This window comes from Belonocnema kinseyi, chromosome 8 (genome assembly GCF_010883055.1).
Source record: "Belonocnema kinseyi isolate 2016_QV_RU_SX_M_011 chromosome 8, B_treatae_v1, whole genome shotgun sequence".
Classification (NCBI taxonomy): Eukaryota; Metazoa; Arthropoda; class Insecta; order Hymenoptera; family Cynipidae; genus Belonocnema; species Belonocnema kinseyi.
This window is the reverse complement of record NC_046664.1, coordinates 40,133,143-40,152,249: the sequence shown is the minus strand read 5'-3', so window position 1 is coordinate 40,152,249 and position 19,107 is coordinate 40,133,143.

Genomic DNA, 19,107 nt, shown 5'->3' with positions numbered 1-19,107 from the left:
TAATAAATAAAGAAAATGTATAAGTGCCATAACTTTCAATAGGTATGTTGCAAGATTCTGATTTCAAATAATTTTGACAATTCCTTTGTAGAGTGTAAGCTAATGTTGAAAAAATGTTGAAATCATTGCCCTTCAATATTTATAAAAGTTTATACATTGAATGTGAATTTATTGCAATACAATAATATAGTGTAGAGAATGTAATTGTCTCTTTCATTTATAATTATAGGGGAACTTAATAGTTAAAAATAAGGCCCTAAAATTCTCTATGGAAATAAAGTGGTAATTTTTCTTGAAACTATTGGCTTCGAAGATTTATTTCTAACTTTCTTTAAACAAAATATTATGAACTTTCCCTATTTTCAAGGCTTACGCATTCTTTTACTGATAATATTTCAACTAATTATCTTCTAAATTACTCCATGTTATTTTTAATTCAGTCGCCCTAATACACCTTCCGAGATACTATGTATCTACAGCACTGGAGACCTCCCTTCCATTATAGGAACCGACCACCATCGAAGCTGAGTAGAGAGACTGGTGGTAGAACTCAAACATCTGGTGATTGAGTCGAACTCCCCTCTTCGGATAGGCCTGCTTTAGATAATTAGCGATAGAGTTAGAAGAGACCTTCTTTCTTCACATTGATTTAAGTAAATATTTCTTGAAATTCGTAATTTATTTAACCTTTTTACATATACAGTTACATTGTTCCCCCTTCTCCTTTCCTAAATAAATCCCCCTATTCCCCCTTTTTTAAAGAAAGTTTCCTGTCTTCTCGTGTTTTTTTTCGCTTATAACGAACTGAATTTGTAGAAACAATTAAGATAATAATAAGAATATAATAAGAATATTTTATTAGTTTGTGGAAATTTAAACTATTTTGTTGAAAAATTGTATTTTTGGTCATAAGTTAAACTAGTTTGTTAAACACTTGTTTTTTTGCATACAAATTTCGTTCCTGTATACTAAAAATTCATCTATGATAGAAAAATCAAATTCAAACTTAATGTATAATGTTAAAATTTTATATTTTTTATTGAAAACTACTCATCTTGGTGGGAAATTGAGCTTTTTAATTAAAAATTCAATTATATGTCTAAAAATATTGTACTGGATTATTCGTGGCTGTCTGTTCACGCCGAATTAGATTGACGCTCTTTTGGAGTTTCTATACATACTACATAGAAAAATCCATCACCCAGTTCTATGCAGATCTACTAATGTTCCTAGCCAGAATTTGACATCACATTAATATAAAAATTCCGTCTAAAATCTAGCTGGGTCGAGAAAGTACTTCTATTTCGACTTTAAAAAAGAAGGCGTAATTTAAAAACTAATTTAAAAAGATGTCAAATTACATTTATTGTACATAGTCGCGCCACTTTTAAAGTTTCACCAGTATTCCGCAACATTACCGCAGTGCTTAAATCGAAGGAAATAGAAGAAATAAAGTTGCCTGTGTTGTCAGTGCTGTCTCATAGTGCAGATTTGTTAATTTAATTGATCACTAAGTAAATATTTTATATGTTGATAGCGTAGAAAACTGAGCTATTTATATATGTCTAAGATTATACATTCTGTGGTCGGTATAGTCTCTTAAATTGGTAGACGTATATTTCCTAACCTCAAAATTTGTATTAGAATCACTGAGAAATTAAAATGATTGCAGAACCATATTATTTACTGTTATATTGTAACTTACTAATTGATGTTAAGATATTAGATAAACAAAACTAATATTAAGAAATTTATTTTATTTTTGGTCATATTGCTATTTCTAGTTACTTGTTGCTCTTGATCCATTGATCTGACGCACAATGAATTGTTTATTGGTAAAGTATTGAATGAAAGACAAAGCTAATATAAAAAATTATTGATGAATAAAGACATTTTATCGTTTGGTTTTCTAGGAAAGTAATTTTTCTTTTTGTAGAACATGTATCCAGTACTCATGTACATTAAAATGACCTAATTCCTAACCTCAAATATTATGCAGTGCTGCCAACAGCATTAAACTTTCATCATGTTATGCAATTTCAAAACTGCTACCAAAAAATTTGGCAACAATAACCGGAACCGGATTGCAAGAATCAGATGTTTCTCAATGCCACCATTTAGTGTCAGACGTTAGTGATTAGAGTGATTAGAGTGGTCAGCCGGTTTAAAAATTTATGGACAGAAAAAATCTAAGCCAAAAATAAGTCAACGGATACGTTTAAATTCTCTTTTCTCTTGAAATAATTCAATTTCTTGCTCTTTTTGAATTCTGCAAAAATTCAAAAGAATGTCCTAAAATCTTCCAGATTCCTTTTTGAAATAAGAACGTTGGAATCAAGACCCAACCTCAAAACTGGATTTTCTCATTTTAATCAATAAATAATAGAATTACATCTTTTCTAGATAATCAGCGCTTAGTCCTCTTTTCAACTAAATCTTTATTCGGAGTAGAACATTGGCTAATTCCAATTGTTTTTGTATAAGGTGTTTTTTATTCTAACCCCAGCATGCAAAAAAAACATTTCACGTAAAAGATATTGAAATTAACCAAGTTTTCACCCCGTATAGAGATTTGATTCAATACAGGAATAGGCCCTAATGATTTAAAAAATATGTAATTCTAGTGTTTATGGAGTAAAATGAGAATTCAGTTTTGAGGTTGGCTCCTAGTCCAACACCCTCAACGAATTTTGAAATCATTTCAGAATGTTACGAAAAATTTAAAATTAACATTTTCTTTTCTATCAATAACATTTGGAAACATTCAGAAACGTATTTAGAAATTTTTATTTGCTAAATCAATGGTGCAGATAATCCTTCATCTTTATCAATGGATAAATACATTAAACTTCACTTAGTATGGTTAAAGCATTGTAAATAAAATCCCTTTATCACTTTAAGAAAATTTTGTGCAAAAGTTAAGAACAGAATTAACGCTTTCATTATTAAAGAATCATTTTCGAGAATTTCATTTCACCAATTTTTTCAGATGGGATATCCAATGATATCCTGTGTCCAAGTGATTTAATGTTATGTCTCGAAAATCGGATTTTTATTATTTGGAAGTTGTTCTTAACCTTAATCTTGAAATCTAGAACATTAAATGTACAAAAAATCCCTACGGAGAGAGAATAGCTGCACGCCTTAGGACCGGTCCTAACAACCGCCATCGACTGGGACGGGCATCGAGCTTTCAGAACAAGGAAAATAGACTGAAAAGATTTACCGATTGTACTTGTTGATGAAAATGTTAAAAATGTTAAATAAATAAGTGAGAACAATAGTAAAAACTTATACACCGATTTTTATGGCAATTAATTTCTGCAAAAAAGCTCATACAAGCTATATTCTATTTTTCTTACAGAAATCTGGAATTTGTTAATATTCTGAATGTAGCTCATAATGCTTTAATGTCAGGAATAATTTAATTATAAAAATAAGTATTAAATTTGCAACTTAAGTCGTATTTAGATCTACTAGATTTTACTAGATTCACTAGAACTCGCCAGTACCGCTGGTTTAGATAGCGGCTAGTCGACTGGAGCGTTACATTTGCGCACCGCCCCCGCATAATTTCTCGAGATAGCGCCAGTATAAACTCGTAGCGGTCTAGGCTGGAAAAGTATAGCGCCATTATTTATTTCCACACGGGCATATTTTTCATTAAAATGTTTCAGTTCACTTATTTTATCCATTGATTAATATTTTTCATATTTTTAAAAACTTGATTTGTTCACAGACCAGAAACTTCACATAATGTCGATTTTTCCGGTTACGCATTCCGTTTTATCAAGAAACTAGAGTGGAGTTTTAATAACAAAAAATATATATACGGAGGAAAATAGATATGCAAACTTTGAGTGTCAACATTCAAATGGTCAGTTTCAAATTCCAGAAAGTATCATGTACAATGCATAATTTTTTCTCCATTGTCAAAGAGACTCTCATTTTATGTTCAACTTGATAATCTGCAGAAAATCAGCCTTAGTGCCAGGGATTATCAAATTGACACTCCTGTACGGTCAAGTTAAATACCCTGTATTCGCTTCTTTTAAACGTACAAGTGTGTCAAAATTACTATCAGGGATAATCGAATCGAAATTCTGGGATGGTTAAGTAAAATATATTGTTTTCAGTCACTTGTACCATTAGCGATCGGCCAAATTCACTATCAAGAATAATTAAACCGACAATGACATTGGCAAATAATGCGCAAACTTTAGAACGGAGCAGCGTACGTGACCGAGGAGGTTATTTTGGTTATCTGTATTGTAAATTTGCGTTTTGCGAAGTGTGTTACACACTTTGAAATTATATATGTGATTTCCTGTGTTCGCTGTGATTTGGAATGGTAAGTATCTATTTTAACTAATGTATCAATCAATGCCATTACATTACTCGTTGGAATCTAACCTTTTTTGGTGAAAAATTAACTTTTTTAACTAAAAATTTAATGATTATGATCCAAGTTTTTGATCAAAAATTAACTGTTTAGTAAAAAATTAATGCCTTTAAATTTTAATCATTTGGATAAACAACTTTTCTTAATGAACTAGAAAATCTGTATTTGTTGAAACTTCGTCTTTCTGGCTAAAAAATGCATCAATTTATGTGAAATATCTTGTCTTTGGTTGATCATTCAACTTTTTTTGGCTTAAAATAATAACTTTGTAAACAATTGATATAAGGTTTGCTAAAAATAAGCTATTTAATTTTAAAATGCAACTATTTTATGTTAGGTTAAAACTTCATCATGTTTATTAGATAAGTTTTTAATTTGTCCTTTTTCATAGGAAATTAATCTCCTTGATCAAAAATTAATTTTTTTGTTTCAAAATTTTTAACTTTTTTTAACATTCGTTTTATGCCAAATTTTCTTTATCACGGATTTGATGTGAAAATTTGACTATTTGATTTTTAGTTGAACCTTCATTCTGTATATTTTTTGAATTTAAAAATTCAACAGTTTGGTAGAAAATTAATGTTTCTTCTTAAAAGGTCGTTTTTTTGGACAGAAAATTAATGTTCTTTGTAGAAAATTCGACTTTTTTATTGATAATTTATTTATTTGATAGAAAATTCGCTTATTTTCATTAAAAGTCATATTTCACCGTGTAGAAATATTCCCGGTTGGCCCTAATAAAACAAGGTTTCTGGTCGGATTCCGGCTAGGCCAAAGAAGAGCCGAATAGTAGCCCAAAAATCTAATATTCTGACATTTAGATTTAGTGCATATTTCATTTTAAGGGTAGCTTTTAGGCGATAGGGGTAGATTAAAAAAAACAATGTGTGCATTTTTAATGAGCTCAAAAAAAAATCTGGTGCGGTTAAAATTTTTAACGTTTTAAATTTTCTGTGGTTGAGGTGCTGGCAACCAGCTCCTACACCCAAAAATATGTTTTTTTTAGAAGCATCAGCGAACCTGCAAAACAGGATTGGTGTTACACAAGCTCCCGGAAAAACCAAAAATTGGGGCATACAGAGAATATGCCAATTTCGGAGTGGAGTTTCCAGCGGAACGCACCTAAATTTTCACATGGAGCGGCGTAATGATATTAATAAAATTTAACAAACATACTTGCTAAAAAAAATTATTATTTTTGATAATTTAGTACAAAATTTCAGAGAAACGCAACTTTCTAGCAACTATCTAAGAGAAGAAATTTATCATCAAAAATAAATTATGTGTAAACAGATATGTTTGTAAACTTGCACTTATTATTAGCTTCCTATTTGAAAAGTTGACAAAAATTGGAGAATTACAGAACAACCACAAGTATCTAGCGTTACAATAGAAGAAAATAGTTATCAGCAATAATAATTTGTTTAAACAATTACTTTTGTATATTTTCTTTAGCTTAATATCACTCTGAGTGAAAAATAGACAAAACGCTAAATATATTTTAAAAGCTGCTGTTTTCTAGTTTTAGTCAAAGAGAATATTAAAAAAAATAAACTAAACTGCTTCACCAATTATATTTGTTAACATGCATGAACCATTAACTAACTCTAATTGAGAAGCGGACAAAAAGTGAAAAATTTGAATAAAATTGCAACTTTTTAGTATTGTTCGAAGGTAATATTATTATATACAATAAATTGCTCAAACTATTTTTTTAGACGTAGCTGATTATTTCGTCACTCTAACTAAATAGTTAAAAATCAGTTGATAAATTCAGAGAAACCGCGAATTTCCTAGTTTATTTTTCTAAGAGAAATATATAACAGACTGATGGGTGTGGTATCTAAAAATTAATTATTCATTGTTAATTTTTAATGGTAAAGAGAAATGTCGAGTTTCAAGTCGATTCACATATGATTGTCGATTGAGACTACCACGTCCAAAAATGGACCTTTATCTTATGGGAAATAAGTGTTAAAATTTCAGGGGTTTCTGAAACCTCTAAATATAGGTGAACAAAACAGTTCTTTTATGTGGAGCCGAATAATTTCGGGACCGATTTGCATGCAAATTCTGAACAAAAACTTCTAAATCTGACTACTTTCTGTTTAAACTTTCTACTCTGTGCCATAAATCCTATGCAATCTCATAAAAAATTTGGTTTACACGGATGATTAAAAGTAAAAGTCTTAATTTGAAATAAAAATGAGAAGTCTGGGTTTAAATTGATTTCATGCAAATTATGAGTAATTTGAACCAAGTGATTCGAAATAATTTTCTCGCTGGTAGTAGTGCTCTTATTAGCCTCTGTATGTGCTCCCTCCCATCCTCTCTACTACCTTGCTAAAGCCTAGCTTCATGCTCTTCAAATCCTCGCCTCGCTTTCTCAAAATCCTTTTCCCATACTCTTTAAATCCACCCCGAATGCTCTTCATATCCTCCCGTTATGCTCTTTAAACCCTTTCCAAATGATCTTTACCTCCTCCCTACATACCCCCTAAATCCTCCTCCCACGCTCTCCAAAACCTTGGTTTATTTGATGAACTTAATTTATTTTAATTTTAATAAATGACATAAAAAACGGAATGCGACAATTTTTAAGGTAACTCTTAATTTGACAAATTTATATAATTTTTAAATACACTTGCTATATGACTTTAAATGCTTGTAAGGTGATATTCATTTTCTATGGATTTACCACTGAATGCTGAAAAAATGGGCACGCTGTTATTCTCTACCGGATGACACAAGTTATGGGTTTGTCCATTGTGTTGCTCTGAAAGAATTGAAACAAAAATAAGAAATGTTGCTTAGACGCAATTGAAAATGTTAATAAAAAACGGTTACTCGTACCAGTACTACGAAAAGTTTCGCTTGGAGTCGATGGAGTGCAGGCGTCCGGAGTTGAGGTTTCCTCCTCAGTGGGACACTCTTCCGTACATACGATTGTCGATGTCAGGACTCTGAGACAGCCTATGTCATTACTATGTACATTATTCTGAAGAAGGTTTTCAAAATTTCCGGAATATTTTCATTTGATATATTAATTGAGTTTTTACTGCCATCGCTCCGGGCTCCCTCTAAGCTCCTTTCGCACTCTGTTTTATCTTCTACGTGCACTCCCTCTCTTCAGACTCGTGTTATGCTTGATTTCTCTTGATAGAGGCTTTAGAGAGTAAGATGCGAGAACAGTCAATTTATGAAAAGCTCTCTCCAACCTCGCGCAGAACTCTATTTTTCGTAACAGAGCATGAAGAAAAGACTTGCCGAGTATTAGGATTTTACCTCGCGAGCTATAGAAAATATTTATCAAAAATAATTTGAGAGAATAGAAAATTAGAATTTTGAGCCAAACGAAGTGAGATGAAAAGAGTCTCAAAGATGAATTTCACCCTTTGCAAATTCCTGCAATTTTTCCTAAATTATTTTTTGACAGTGTTTGTGATTTTGGTTTTATTAATCGAAAATACTGTAAAAAACTCAAAAATAAAAAGGTTAAACCACATACCTATAAGTTTAAATTTCGATTTCAGTGAAAATAAGCGTACTCAAAATACAGCTCAGAGGGGCTTTTAAAACTACAAACTCAAAAATGATCACTACTTTCTGCAACAATATCATCGTTGATAGTTTTTTGTGTAGTATTTTCCGTAGAATCCGAAAATTGAAGAATTATTCAATTATGCAAAAATCTGTTGTATTCAAATATTAATTTTTGGACGAAGTATTTTTTTCTCTTTTTCCTCGGCTTTTTAAAAACTTTCATGCAGAGTTAAATACATATTTTTAGAGGATTTAAGGGGATATTTCATTTTTTTAAATAGAGCAAAGAAATATATCCAGGTTGTGTAGGTTGACTATACTCCAGTACCCCTGCATGTTACTGATACTGAAATTGATATCACGTCAGATTTTTCTAAACATTGCCCTTTGACCTAGTAGATTTTTATCAAATCTCCAAGTTTTAAAACGCCCTGTGCCAGAAAAAAACTATTTTTCAAAGGTGTCTCGATGTCTTATGGTCTGACTGTAGTCAAAGTAGTAGTAGTTTGTAAGCACAAAAACTTTCGAAAGACTGATCAGATTGGATTTATCTTTGGTACACGTTTGTAAAAAATAAAAAGAAAGGATAAGTTCATTATCTACATAATTTGGATGAAAATTCAAAAAGTTAGAGCATTTTCTAAATTTTTAGGGACATTTTCTTAAGATTTGAAAATTGCATGAATGGCTGTTCGCAGTACTCGGAAATTTAAACAATTTATCTTCAGAACTGTTTGCGATAATAGCAAAATTATTGCAGTAGTAGAAGGTGCAAAGTTAAAAGAAAATTAATACTCTAAGCCAAAAAACTCAAAATAAGAAAAAAACATTACAAAATAAAATTAATGACCAAAAAAATTTTACAAATTTATTATTTAAAACTTTTTCATAGGATGCGTATTCTCCTAAAACCATATTGATAATAAATATATTAAATTTGCAGATCGATGGCACAAGCTATGAACAAAATTAACAGATAAAACTTGCTTCTCCTAAAAAGCTAGAACTTTTCTATGAATTATTTTGTGAGAGGATGAGTGATTTTTGTTTTATTGGAAAAATTACGTTACAAATTGAAAAAAATATTTTTGGGATAAGACACAAAAAGTAAAATAAAATGTTAAATAACAAAATTAGTTAAACAAGCGAAAATGTATAACCACTGAATTTATGTTTTTGATGGTTTGAGTATTTCAGTTCAAAAGTCCTATGAAAAACTGTGCGCAAGGTCCAACGAGTGAGCATCCTAGATAATTTTTTGATAGGACTTGTCATTTTCGTTTTATTTATGGAAAATTATGTGGAAAATAAGAAATTCAAATTTTGAACCAAAGAACGTAAAAGACGATAAAAAGTTTCAACAATCTATTATAGCTCTTCGAAATGGCTAACAAATTTTGATAAACTGTTTTTTTATCGTGATTGTCATACAGGTTTTATCTAACAAAATTAATATGAAAATCACCAAACTTAAAATTTCGAACTGATCAAAACAATGCGGGAGAAAGTTTCTTAAGAAAATTATAGCAAATAAACTTTCTACAAAAGTCTTTTTAGTCATTTTTGTAGAGGACTGTTCATTTTGATTTTATTTATCGAGGGAGCTGTTAAAAAAATCGCAAATTCAAATTTTGAACCAAGCGACGCGAAATTCTTGGAAAAGTTTTCGAAGAAATTTCTGCGTTTCAAAAGTTTTTAAAAATTTCCTATAATATTTTTTATAATGAGAAATCAAATAAAAGACTATTGATTGGTGTGTAAAACTAAAAACCGACTGTTCCGCGTTATGTCTCTTCGTTCGCCGACGCTCCCAAATAAGCTTTGTTACGTATAAAGAACTAAAAACTAATAGAGGTGTTTTTTCTAAAGTATTATTCAGGCATCGCAGTGCAAAGAATAAATACCCAAGGAGGAAGTGCGAAGTAACTCATTATGCAGCTCAAAGCGCTAGATCTGTTAGACGAGCGCCTGAGGCGCGTGCGAACTTCTTTTTCAAAATCCCCTTATCTCGAGCGTAAGTTTTTCTTTTCAAATCAGAAATTAGGTACTTAATGGGTATCAAACAAAAATATTCAAAACCCATGAAATTTTAAACCAAAAATTCTCGAATGATTTGTTTGGAATTTTTTTATACTCAAATTTTGTTTGAAGCATGTCCTATAACTTCCCGAATAAAAATGCTTCGACTAGAGTTCGACTTGGATTGCCCCAAATCAAGACATTCTGAAGTCGAAAAGTTCGACTTGAGCATGTCTCAGTTACGAGACGCAGCCAGACTTCAACTCATGTCTTGGAGACATAAATTTATCTCTTAAGTCGAATTTTCATGAGTCTAACATGTGCGGTTTATAACTTCCAGCGTATACCTGCCCTAACAAAAAGGTTATTTATAACAGTCATAAAAGCTAATCTTTGTTAATGCTTAAACAATATTGAATATATATATTAAATCAACTTACTTACGGTTTGTTGTTTGTATTATACTTGTTTGACGATGATACCGAAAATGTTGTTTGTTTTTACGTATTTCTAAAGACTTAGGAGATCCTTTTATAAAGTTACCATTTTAATTTTGTGAAGAAAATTTTTAAGGGTCATACTCGTTCAGACCCACCGATTCTGAATTTTTAAATTAAAAATGACTAATATAATAATTACAAATTTTTCATTCATTAATTTTCATCTCATTTATGACCCCAAAAAGTTTCGATAATCTCAGCCAAGACAAGGCTTGTCTTGATTCACGTAAACGTCGTATCAGCCAAGGCGAGGCTCTTCTGGAGACAAGTAAACTCCGTTTTACCTGCGTGGCCATAAAAGTAAGACTAAGGCCTATGTTTCGACTCAGTTGAGATTGGGAAATTCCAGAATTCTATTTGTCGGAAGTGAATAATTTTTTTTATTCACACTTATCCAGCATCAAATTAGAAACTCTTTATGATAAAGGTGTACTATTATTTTATCTTATAATTATAATATTAATTTTACACAATAATTTGGTAATTTTACATATAATTCCTATAATTCTATGATCAAAATGAGGAAGATGCATTTTAAAATTCGACCTATTTTTTTGATTTTTTAAAAGCATTCGAAGATTGAGTGCAAATTCTAAAAAAAGATCATAATCCTTTTTCAAAACGCAGTATTTTTTGACCGACAATATGTATATTTGGATTTTATTTTTTCATTCTGCGTGTGAATTCGTTTTCTGCCAATTCGTATAAACAGAGAAACAAAATTGAAAAATAATAAATAAAATGGTTACTATTTGATTGAATAAAAAGCCTTTCTTATTAGCAGAAACTTTTTTAAAATATTGAAAAAATTGGGATTTTCTTTGCAAACATCTTTTCATGTTTTCAAAATTTAATGAAAATAAGTAATGGAGATTTTCTGGAAAGGCCCGCTTTTTTTCTTTTTATTACATTTTTTTCCATATTATTTTTAATTTTTCTATCAAAAGATATACAATATTTATACCAAGAAAGAAGCAAAAGTGGTGCCATTTCTAAAATTATTATTAATTTTCTGGATCAATTGAAAGAGCAAGAATTTCCACAGCGAATAAATAAAGAAAATTCCGAATACTGGTACTTTTACGTGAAATACTGGATTAAAAAAGAAAACATGCTTTTTTTAAAGGGAAAAGAAATCTTCGGATCAGGTGAATAATTTTCTTCGTAAAAAATTGCGATATTCAAGAGAAAATTGCCTAAACTTCCATTTATTGGCCATTTATACTTTCATTTATACATCATCGAGGTCAACTAGCGTTATAATTTTTCCTAAAACTGTTGCAATATCGGCTCGTTCTATTAATATTATTGTTTATTTCTTATAGAATTTATTTACAATTGTTATAAATAAAACTCTTTATTAAACAGAATAGATATTCATTAACCTTCTGTTATGAATCTTTGACACCATCTAAAACTTGTTACTCTTGTGCAATTTCTAGCACTAAAAGCCATTATTTATCTACCTCCTTATAAACAATATATTTTTCATTAATCTACACTTCCTTACAAGTCACAATTTTCAAATTATTTGCAACTACCTTATATTATGACGTTAATTTTCCCAAAAACAGTATTATTATCTCTGTTAGCATTCTCATTTCTTATTAGATTAGCGAAAAGTGAGTCGCTGACAATTAGCAGAAAATTACTCATTCGAGTGTTGGCAACAATTCATAAATCAATTGTATGTAACGAATTACTCACTAAACAAATATTCAGGAGTGAAGACAGTTTCTAAAAAATGTTATTATCATGCAAAACCTCAAAAATAGAAATTTTCAATAAAGCGACGCGATAGTGAAAGATTTTTAACTCTGTTAAAACAACAAGAAAACCATATTAACAATTTGTAACCGTGACCTAGTCTGTTTCTATTTTCAAACTGTTGCATTCTGATTGTTAGAACAAAGTTTAAAAAATTTAGTACAATCTTAACAGAGTTCTTTTTTTCATTTATAATTTTGTTTGTATATTTTCCTTATTTTCCATAGAAAATTACAATTATTCTTAAACTTTGAAAATATTATTTGTCTTGAAAAAGCATCAATTTGCATTAATATGAACTTGATTACCTGAAAAAGGTTATATGTATAACAGATTCTTTCAGGTCTTTCTCAATCAAAATTGGTAAAATTAAACCATACTTACTACAATATATAACCTTATCAAGGATGCATAGAGTATTTTAAAAACGATTTCGAATTTATTTTGTTGTTGTAAATTCAACTGTTTGGTTAAAAATTGAAATAAATATGGAACCAACCTTAATTTTATACTAAAGACTTTTTCCCTCTATTTTTTTTGAGTGTCGCCTTATTTTTCCTTTCTTGAAAACATTGTGGAATATGAAGTCTGATATTTTAATTTTTCGAATTATTCTTGATTCACTGGAGAAAATTATAAACAAGGATTAGTACAAAATTTCATAAAACAACGGAATTGTCTGAAATTTTAAAAGCTATTTAAAAAATTAGAATGCCCTATTCTGAAATTGTAAACGAGACCCAGGCTATTTGAATTTTAAAAATATTGTCTTTCAATTGTTTAAATAAAGTGATAAGAAAATGATTTTTTCAAATTGGAATGGATCAATTGGCCATTGATTGAGATTCATTGGCCATTCATTGAGATTGGCCATTGAGAGATTGCAGTTTTTTGAGAAAGCTTGGATTCATTTAAAATATATCGTTCAGAAGGCTGTGATAAATAATGGCTCACTGTACGGAAAAATGTAAAGAGAGTAAAAATGTTTTACCTTGTGTCAAGGATTAATAAAAAGTGCAATAAAATAAATTCTGGTTGTCAAGAGTTTTTATTATGACTCAGATTGGCACGTATAATTTTGGTTAAAAAATATTCGAAAAATTAGATGAGTTCTTCTCAAAAATATTAATTTTTTTGAAAAATATATAGCCATTAAAAAAAACACTTTTTTGAATCTCTTTATATTGCAAGCGGTTTATTATACGAGTACGAAATTAGTGCAAGAAGAAAAAAAGTTTTATTTTTGCCCATAGCTGTTTAAAATAGTTTGATACACTTTTTGTTAATAAATAATTCAATTTCAAAAAGGTGTTTAAAAAATAACTGCTAATGATTTTGAAAAAAATACTATAAGCTGGAAACTCTTTTTGACCTTTGAAATTAAAAAAATCATGGGGACCTGTCATTGCATACAAAACTATAAATGGTGACTGGAATCGAATCTTCAAGTTGAAAAGACGGTTTTTTGAGGGGATTCAGAAGCTGCATTTTTAGTCTCAAAGATGAATTTTCCGTTCAAAAAGATAAACTCTCAAACAAAAAGGATAACTTTTAGCCAAAATTGTTGAATCTTTAAGCCCGAAGGGCAAATTTTTTAGATAATAGTTGAATTTTAAATCCTGGAGGACTAATTTTCAACAAAACAGTTTAACTATGAACAAAACAATTAAATTTTAAACAAAATAGTTGGATTTTTAACTAATGCGATCAACCTTTAAAAGCAGTGTGTTTTTAACAGAGGAGTTTAACTTTTAAACAAGTAATTAATTATAATTAGTAATTAATTATAATTTTGCTTTTTGTTATTCCAGAAAAAAATGCTTCATATCATTAATAGCATGTTGTATATTATTTTAGCTATGACTTTAAATGATTCTAAATTCATATAAAAATTGGAGTCTTGGCATAGATAACGTTGACTCGATAAAAGTGAATTAATTTCCTAGGATTGCTTATTGTGTGGCGTAGTAGTATACATTTCATTGAACAAACTATGTCATGTATAACAAAGTTCATCACATTTGGGCCGGTGTTTTTACGAGTTTTAATTATTTAATTGGATATTAATAAACATATAACTGGCAGCTTGTAATTTTTTGAATACTGAGTATTGGCACGCATATATGGTCATGATATAGATAAATAAAAACTTGAGTTATTATGAAGAAAATGTTCTACTTATTTCAAATTATGAGCATAGCGAATTACGCGCGAAGTTTTCTTTTCTTAGTCAAGTATATAAATATATTTATATTTCAGAATGAGCATTAAACTCCATAGAAATACTGATCATGTCCGGGTTTCTATATTGTTAAATCAATGTTTTCCAGTTATTGTAATTGCAAAAAAACTTTTATATATGAATTTTTTTCATGGACGTAATTTTCAACCAAAAACTAGTATTATTCCTGATAGACTGGCTGTCCAATCTTAGTGCCTTATTCTATATTTTTCATGATCAAATAAAAAAATTATAATTTCTTATCAAATCTACACTACTTTATAAAATTCAAAATATTTTTTAAGTCATTTTCAAGTCAATATTTTTGAAGTCATCTTCTTTATATGGGTTTTAATATGTGATTAAATCCTAACAAATTTTGCTCTTATGTGCTTAAAGCTTTTTTAAAATCTTAAATGTTTTTATTGCTTAATATTGAATAATTTTAAAATTCAAGTGCTTGCGTATAAAGCTGTAGTAAAATAAAGCGCATTGCAATTATATTTTGCTTTCGATAAGTAATACGATATAAATGATTCATTTTGAATTTTAAATCGACAAGTATCAAATGCTGTAATTTTGACTTCACGTGGATGGAAATAAAAACAGTTTTGTCTCAATAAAGTATGGTGAGATAGATTAGGTGTGTAAACATATTTAATTTTGCTAGTCTGAAGCAATAACTTCCAAAAAATGGATGTTTGTGTAGCTAACGTAGGCTGTATATAAGATTCGCAATATTTCGTGCTCATTGTTTTGATAATAAGTAATTACTAATTACTAGTTTTACACTATCGCATTATTAAATATCTTAAATAATCAAATAAATAATTCTTCACATTTCTCTGATTGAATTGGTAAGCTTCTTTTTTAATTAGTAAAATTTTGCTAACTTAGATTCGGAAAGATGAATGGGACACTCTGGTTTAAATTGTAATGCAGGCGAGAAACTGTTTGCATTAGTTCGTTCTCTGTAATCGCAAAATTCTTTTTCTTACAAAAAGCAGATATTTTCAGAAAAATGCAGATGAACTTTGTTTTTAATTTAACAAGGTTCTTGTTGCTGTTTTAAAATTAGCGAAAAAATTGCAAAAAATTTAAAAGGCGCAAAAAGCCAACCGGTTTTCTAAATACAAAAATCTTATTCTTATGCTGAAAACTATGAGAGATATGGTAAAAAAGTCCAAAAGCAAACCTATTCCTTCCGAAGATTTCTAATCAAAATGTTCTACCTATTATTATCTTGTATTGAACTTGTTTTAATAATAACGTATTACATTTGAAAAAAAAGGTTCAAGCTCAGAAAAAACTGAAAAGATCATTTCTAAACACTCCTAAAAGCCGCAAAAAAAAGTTGTTTTTTTCTCTTAACATTTTGAATTTTAGTTTTTGCTAATTTTGAAATAATGATAAAGCCCTAATCAGAGTTTTAAAGACAAAGTCGTTTAGTGTCTAAAAAACACATAGATTTATAACGTTGCACACATTAAAGGAAAAAAATCATCGTGCCCAAACTGATTTTTAGAAACAATTTTTATTAGACTTAAAAAATCTTATAAAATTCTGCATGTAAATGTCATGGCTGATAAAAAAATTTTATTTTTTTTGCACTAACCAAAAGAATCTTTTTACTTTAAAAATGTTCTGTTTGTTACTAAATACTTGGATTCCTCGTAAAATACTTAAAAAGAATAAAGCAACTACACAACGAAGCTCAATAGCACAGAACAATTTAAAAAATTTATTGCTTTTTTCATAAACATAAATGTGAATGAAAATGTTTCCGTTATCAGATATTCATGATTAAGTAAATAAAACTTTTTTCCCGGAATCGCTTATATATTATTAAAAAATTTGACCGAAGTATATTATTTTGTCATCCAATAAAAATTGATAAGGATTTGAAGAAACTTAATTAACAAATGCATTAGTTGGCTATTTTTGAGCGTACAAACTTGGTTCTTGCAGTGCAACCAACTATAAATTAGGAATAGAATTCTGATTTTCACATAATCAGCAGCCAATTATTCAGAAATTGCTTTATGTAATAAATCTATGAAATTTCATAACTGTTTACGCAAACTTCATTGACAAATGGATTATTTGGATATTTTGCGACATTCAAATTTGGTGCTGTTAAAATAATCAACTGATAACATTAAGTTTTTGAAATTTTTTTACATATTTTGATAACGATCCATTATTCTTGTTATTAATAATGTTTTTGTCTAATGAATTTGCCAATTAAAATTTTTATTCTTCTTGTGGTATATACTGAAGCTTAATTAGAAATAATTTCTTGCTATCAGTTTATAAAAATTAATAATTTATTAAAGAAAATTAATCACAGCCTGCGTCAATTTTCCGCTTCATATGTAAAATATTTGTTAAAATCCTATTTTTTACGCTACATACGGTTACGCTAATTAAAAAACTGATAGTGAATCTTCATCGAACGGTCAGGCAATGTCACAAACTTGTTATCAACATTTGAATATTTTCAAAAGGGCAAACTTTTAAGGATTCAAAATAGCCAAATAATGCATTTGTTACTTATTTTTGCCTAAAAAGTCATCAAATTTGATCAATTCATTGCAAAAAGTCAGATAAGAATAATTGGCTTGTCAACTTTGAGATGGTTAATTTTAAATTTTCGCAAATTTTATTATTGTTAATGCAACATACTTTCCATTTCTTCACACAAAAATATTCAATAAATAATTAATAATTCAATAAATATTCAAATAAAATAATGTGCTTGTCAACTTTGATATAGTGAATTTTAAATTCTCTCAAGTTTTATAATAGCTAATGCAACATCCTTTCCATTTCTTCAAACAAAAATATTAGTTTTGACGGCTCAAAACCGTTATAATAATTTTTGCTGTGCAAACCCTGGTTTCGCTATTTTGAAACGATATTGTACTAAATTATTATTCATTTTATCATTTATTCTGATAAAAAGTCTTTAAGCATGTGTGTCGCTCAAGTAAAGTGTGATGTTGCAAAAGAAGTGTGGTTTAATTTTAACTAATTAGTTAAATTTTCAACAAAAAGTGTTAATTTTCTACCAAAAGAGAATTTTAAACAAAATAGTTAAATTTTCAACACAAAATGTAGAGGTTCTCACCGAGAATCAATGCAAAATCGACTCTATGGCCAAAAGAGATTTCGTATAAATTTTTCGAAGACACTTGGCTTAAGATTGTCGTTTTCCAATCTTCAGTCCGAAAACTGCCATATTGGATGAGTAATCGTTGATTATACGAATTTCGTTTTTCACAATTTTAGCTTAAGTAATGATCGGAAAAATAAAAAAAAAACACAGTACACGCATCACATACAGAAATCCACGAAAAATGTCTAGTTATTCACCGTTAATGTCTGAAAATTTTTTCAGTTTCCGAAGGAAATTCGATTAAGTCAAACTTACGATAATAATCATTAATTTTGAAATTCAGCACCTAATCCCCAAGGTTGTATTTTTAGAAGCCCAAAAATCATCCTCAAAACTCTAAATGAGTTTTTTGCGACAAAGCACATTGTGTAAGCGATTCGAAAAGATGCCATGTTCTCCATCTTTCACATGAAAAGGTATAGTTTAGGGATTATGAATTTTTTGAATAATGTCCAATTGTCTTGAACTAAAAATATTAATTCCGAAGAAAATAACTTCTACTAACAAAATATTACTATTAAAATTCGTTAAATGTCCCCTTAATTTCAGAAAAATCTCAATTTCTATGATTTAGTTGAGAAAAAAATGTAAACAGATAGGATTTTTTTCAAAAATGTCATATAATCTATTAAAAATATAATACATTTTCAGGATTGAAAGGGTGAAAAAATTGCTTAAACAACTAATAATTGTTAAAAAAAACTAAAAATTAGTTTTAAAATACCTTAAGCCTTTAATTTCACCGTATAATTATAATATATGCTGAAATTTTTGTTTAAAAAGTCGTCTTTGTAATGGTTGTGACATGAAGCTGCTCTCTCAATTTAAATCAGCTGATTATTCGCTGCAAATTCCGTAAAAAATTACTCACCTTTAATTTACAAAAAGTGAAATACAAGTTCTTTTTCCCATTGAAATTCCCATTTTAAATTAAATTTCTCAAAGCCCCGGAAGCACGGGTGAATATTAATGTATCAAGAATTGACACACTGTGTCCCCTATTTTTCTGTTTTTCCATTTTTTCAAAAAATCCTCTTTTTTCACTCTTTTCAATATACTTTCCGTTTTTCGCTCTATTTTCGTTTTTTACACTGATATTCGAACTAAATTAGTAAAACCCCACAATTAAATCAAATTTTTTTAAAATAGAAATATTTTGTTTGGAAGCTTGAATACTAGATGTTTGGTTTAAAATTAATTCTTTCGTTAAAATCATAACTATTTTGCTGATAATTCTTAGATAAGAAAGAAAATAAGCAAAGACTATTTTAATAAAAAAGCAGCATACATTATTATTTTTCATTAAAATTAAACTTTTAAAGTATTGTGAAACTAATTTTCACTTTGTTAAAAAAATATTATATGTATAAATAGTTTAATTTGACAAATTTATATAATTTTTAAATACACTTGCTATATGACTTTAAATGCTTGTAAGGTGATATTCATTTTCTATGGATTTACCACTGAATGCTGA